Genomic DNA, 6,000 nt, shown 5'->3' on the forward strand with positions numbered 1-6,000 from the left:
CTCTGTCGATCTCGAAATCTTCGGTAACAGGGCGATTCAGAAGTGAAGCGAAAACACCTTGGAGTGTAGGGATAAGGTCTGCTGTTCTAGTAGCCTCCGGGAGCCCCCTTATGCGGATATTGTTCCGCCTATTGCGATTCTCTGAGTCCTCCTGTAAGCGGTAAAGGTGCTGGATATGGCGGTCTTGCACAGCCAATGTAGCTTGGACATCCTCAACTGTGGCAGACAACGACATGTGATCAGAGGATAAGTCTGTAACTTTAGCATCCACGGCCTGCACTTCAGCCCTCAAGGTGCCCAGCTCCTTTTTATAAGCACTTTCAAGTCTCTCCACCAGCTTTTCCATGTCTGACCTCGTAGGCAATAATTTAACATGTTCTCGCCAGTCCCAGTGTTCCTGCCCCTCTCTATGAGCCGCCATGTTAGGCTGTTGCTGATTAGAAGTGCGTGTGGAGCAAGATGGCGGCGCCTCCTCTGTGGGAGTGAAAATGGATGCCGCAGGGGACAAGGAAGATCTGTCCATATCTTGCAGGGCTGAGGGAGCCGGGTCCCCGATCCACTGGGCCTCAGGCTCTATGGTTTCAGCCCCCAACTGAGGCAAGGAAGAGGTGGGAGAGGCCGCAGCCGCACGGCCGGGTGTGTGAGGTACCGGTCGTGGTATACCGCGGGCTAGTGCTGCACCGATACCCGGCGCCGGGCTGGCGGGTGACCGGACTGCCGACCGTGGGTCTCCCCCGATGAGAGGCAGGTTAGACGAGGCTCTGGGCGTGGGGACAGTGCGGTCCGATGTGGATGCAGCTGCAGCAGGTACCTGGGAGCTGGCAAGTTGGGAGCGCCGCGTCACGCGAGGTCCGGGGCTGCGCTGGCGCGCGCTGTCTGCTAGGCCTCCAGCGGGGTCCGGTGTCAGGAACCGGTCGATACTGCCGCGGGGGGCAGGGGGAGGCAGGGAACGGGCGCCGGTCCTGTTCCTGCGTCTGCCGCCGACCATCTGGTACAGGGGAAAGGAGATCTGTGGCGAGGAATAGCCAAAATCAGGGAGTCTGCTTGCGGAGCTCAAGATCTAGTGTGCTCTCTCCTCCATGGCCAGGCCACGCCCCCCAGAAAGCTTTTTAACACTTTAGGGGAGTCACAGAAATAAAAGCAAAGTATGTAAGAAATTTGAAAATTTTTATTTTCTGTGAAGAAATTTTATTGTAATCCAATATTTTTCATAATTATAAACCTATTACCAGAGAAATGCACCACAATATTGATTGCCCCGTTTCTGCAGTTTATAGAAATACCCCATATGTGGCCATTGTGCACTATTCGAAGCAACCACGAGTCTTAAATATAAAGGAGCGCCTAGTGAATTTTAACGCCTCCGTTATATTTGGTCATTTTTGACTGTACCACTTCAGGTTGGCAGAGGTTTTAGGGTGCCAAAACCTAAAAAACACCCCTAATGGGACACCATTTAAAATACTACACCCCTTGAGGAATGTAACAAGGGGTGCGGTGAGCATTTGGACCCCACAGGTGCTTCACAGATTTTCAGGACAATGTGGCGTAAAAAAGGAAAAATTTTATTTTTTACACTAAAACGTTGTTTTAGCCTTCATTTTTTGTTTTTACAAGGGGATAAAAGAAAAAAAAGACCAAACGTATAGCGCAGTTTCTCCCGAGTATGAAAAACCTCACATGTGGACATAAAGTGCCAAGCAGGCGCAGCACGAGCCTCCAAAGGGAAGGAGCGCCAATTGGAAGCTGAATTTCACTGGAATGGATTTCAAGGGCCATGTCGCATTTACAAAGCCCTCGTGCTGCCAAATCACTGGACACCCCACACAAGTGACCCCATTTTAGAAACTATACCCCTCAAGGAATCTAACAATGGGTGCAGTGAGCAAATGAACCCCACTGGTGACGGGCACAAATGTGGAACAATGTGACGTGAAAAGGAAAATTTTCATTTTTTCACTTTCACGGCACAAATGTGCCCGTCATCAAGGGGTCCATATCCTCAATGTACCCCTTGTTAGATTCCTTGAGGGGTGTAGTTTCCAGAATGGGGTCACTTGTGGGGGGTTTTCACTGTCTTGGCAGCATGAGAGCTCTGTAAATGCGACATGGCGTTCATCATCTATTCTGGCCAAATCCAGCCTCCAAAATCCAAATGGCGCTCCTTCCCTTCGGAGGCTTCCCTGCACCCACATGGCACTTTATGTCCACATGTGGGGTATTTACGGACTCATGGGAAATTGCTCTACACATTTTGTGTGTTTTTTTCTCTTTTAACCCCTTGTGAAAATGAAAAATTTAAAGGCTAAACCAACATTATAGTGTAAAAAATGTAACATTTGTGCCCGTCACCAGTGGGGTCCATATGCTCACTATACCCATTGTTACATTCCCTGAGGGGTGTAGTTTCCATAATGGGGTCACTTGTGGGGGGTTTCAACTGTCTTGGCAACACAGAGACCTTTTAAATGCAACAAGGCCCTCGAAATCCATTCCAGCCAAATCCAGCCTCCAAAAACCAAATGGCGCTCCTTCACTTTGGAGGCTTACCCAGCACCCGCATGGCGCTTTATGTCCACATGCTGGGTATTTTCTCTACACATTTTTTTTTAAATCTTTTAACCCCTTGTGAAAATGAAAAAATCAAGACAAGAGCAATGATTTAGTGTAAAAATTAAACATTTTTTTACACTAAATGTTGGTCTAGCCTTGATTTTTTCTATTTCCAAAAGGGGTTAAATAAGAAAATGAACGCAAAAGAGGCTGGAATGGAGGATGGAGGCCATGTCACAAGCTCCTGTGCTGCCAGGACAGTAGAAACCCCCCTCAAGTGACACCATTCTGGAAACTACACCCCATAAGGAATCTAACAATGGATGCAGTGAGCATATGGACCCCACTGGTGACGGGCACATACACTCACCGGCCACTTTATTAGGTACACCTGTCCAACTGCACGTTACCACTTAATTTCTAATCAGCCAATCACATGGCGGCAACTCAGTGCATTTAGGCATGTAGACATGGTCAAGACAATCTCCTGCAGTTCAAACCGAGCATCAGTATGGGGAAGAAAGGTGATTTGAGTGCCTTTGAACGTGGCATGGTTGTTGGTGCCAGAAGGGCTGGTCTGAGTATTTCAGAAACTGCTGATCTACTGGGATTTTCACGCACAACCATCTCTAAGGTTTATAGAGAATGGTCCGAAAAAGAAAAAACATCCAGTGAGCAGCAGTTCTGTGGGCGGAAATGCCTTGTTGATGCCAGAGGTCAGAGGAGAATGGGCAGACTGGTTCGAGCTGATAGAAAGGCAACAGTGACTCAAATAGCCAACCGTTACAACCAAGGTAGGCAGAAGAGCATCTCTGAACGCACAGTACGTCCAACTTTGAGGCAGATGGGCTACAGCAGCAGAAGACCACACCGGGTGCCACTCCTTTCAGCTGGGAACAGGAAACTGAGGCTACAATTTGCACAAGCTCATCGAAATTGGACAGTAGAAGATTGGAAAAACGTTGCCTGGTCTGATGAGTCTCGATTTCTGCTGCGACATTCGGATGGTAGGGTCAAAATTTGGCGTCAACAACATGAAAGCATGGATCCATCCTGCCTTGTATCAACGGTTCAGGCTGGTGGTGGTGGTGTCATGGTGTGGGGAATATTTTCTTGGCACTCTTTGGGCCCCTTGGTACCAATTGAGCATTGTTGCAACGCCACAGCCTGCCTGAGTATTGTTGCTCACCATGTCCATCCCTTTATGACCACAATGTACCCAACATCTGATGGCTACTTTCAGCAGGATAATGCGCCATGTCATAAAGCTACAATCATCTCAGACTGGTTTCTTGAACATGACAATGAGTTCACTGTACTCAAATGGCCTCCACAGTCACCAGATCTCAATCCAATAGAGCATGTTTGGGATGTGGTGGAACGGGAGATTCGCATCATGGATGTGCAGCCGACAAATCTGCGGCAACTGTGTGATGCCATAATGTCAATACGGACCAAAATCTCTGAGGAATGCTTCCAGCACCTTGTTGAATCTATGCCACGAAGAATTGAGGCAGTTCTGAAGGCAAAAGGGGGTCCAACCCGTTACTAGCATGGTGTACCTAAAAGTGGCCGGTGAGTGTATGTAGAACATGTGCTGTGAAAATAAAAAATGCAATTTTTTTCATTTTCACGGCACAAATGTGCGTGTCACCAGGGGGCCATATCCCCGCTGCCCCCCTTGTTAGATTCCTTATGGAGTGTAGTTTCCAGAATGGGGTCACTTGTTGGGGGTTTCTACTGTCCTGTCAGCACAGGGGCTTTGTAATTACATCAATGCAAGCCTTTAATTGGAATGGTGGCCATGCCTATTTAGCTGGGGACAATTTCTAATTTATTTGGGGGCATTAGGCCAATTATTAGTTTATAAGGTTGAAAAGGACAGGAGTCCATCAAATTCAACCTGTGTTGATCCAGAGAAAGGCATAAAACCCTCGTGAGGCAGACGACAGTAGCCTCATCACAGGGAAAAAATTCCTTCCCGACTCCATAATGGCGATCAGAATAATCCCCGGATCAACGTGACCCCTGAAATAGGAATAAGGAACAGAATTTAGAAAATGTAGAACCCCAATGACGTGTGGTATGCCTTGAAGCGATCCTCAATGCAGAGGCCGGGGTGATCAGGACAGGTGTCACACTGGAAAATGGTTTCCTTCCTGATCCCCCTGTTACGCCACACTCTGCACTTCTTCTGGGGTCTCCAGCTTTCAAGTGTGGGAGACGTTACCTGGAAAATGTTGCCTTGGTGCCATACGGGGTCCTTCATATCCAGAAGCGCTGGGTCCGCTCCATGGCTGCTAAATATTGGGGCTTTATTACTGCTTCTGATATTTTCGGATTGTGCCGCAAGCTACAGTAGCTCGGGCAGAGAGGGACAGGAAGAGGGGGTGCTGATATAAAAGTTATCCCCGTACAGGTGGTAACCTTTATCCAGCAGTGGGAAGTTCAGTTCCCGAACGATCTTCCCACTAACTCCGAGGATGGGGGGCATCTGGGGGCTGGATTCGGGTGTCCCTTCCTTCATACACTCTAAGGGTACACTGCAGAATGGCGAAGGATAACCCTTTGTACATTCCACAGCTGGCACCCGCCGGCGGACTGATGCGGGCGCGTGCGTCTCCGCTTGTGTCAGACTACATTCTATGCACAGGCGGATTCTATGGAAGGCGTGTTCATTCTTTTGGATGGACGACGGAATCCGCATGTGCATAGAATGGAGTCTATGACACGGGAGGAGACACGCGCCTCCATCAGTCTGCCAGCGGGTGCCAGTGCGGGATGCACAAAGGGTTATCCTTTGCCATTCCGCAGTGTGCACATACCCTAAATCTGTAAGTGTACCCTGAGGTACTCTCAAAGAGTTTGTAGAATTTCACGCCATACCGTGATCTCTTATTGCGAAGGTACTGGCGGAAAAGATGTGTCTGGGGGGGCAGCATACGCTACGCTACCCCCAGACACGTCACTGGATGATAAGGATGAATGGAGGAAAAATGGATCCCCCCATTCATCCGTATAATAGTGTATTCCTCCTCCGCCGAAAACACCCTGGGGGCCATTTTTATATGGGGATTGTTATATGGGGTATGTAAATGTGTAATGTAGTGTAGTGTAAAACTTTATTTCATGTAGTTTTTTACGGGTTTTTTGACAGTAAGGAAAAATATACCTACGCCAAGAAAGGAGTTGCTGATAAATGCCGCACTTATGTGCGGTACTTATCAGCAGAAAGTGGCGGTAGGATATGGGGGGGGAGCCCCTACGCCAAAAAGGAGGAGTTGCTGATCAACGGCGCACTTACGTGTGATGATAATCAGCAGAAAAAAAGTAAAAAAAAAAAAAGAAAAACAAACAAAAAAAAGTAGAATGAAGCTGCCGAAGATTTCCGCAGTTAGACAACGGGGAAACCCAAGACCCGAAGATTTCCAAAGTTAGAAGCCAGGA

The sequence above is a fragment of the Dendropsophus ebraccatus genome, chromosome 7 (assembly GCF_027789765.1).
Source record: "Dendropsophus ebraccatus isolate aDenEbr1 chromosome 7, aDenEbr1.pat, whole genome shotgun sequence".
NCBI lineage: Eukaryota > Metazoa > Chordata > Amphibia > Anura > Hylidae > Dendropsophus > Dendropsophus ebraccatus.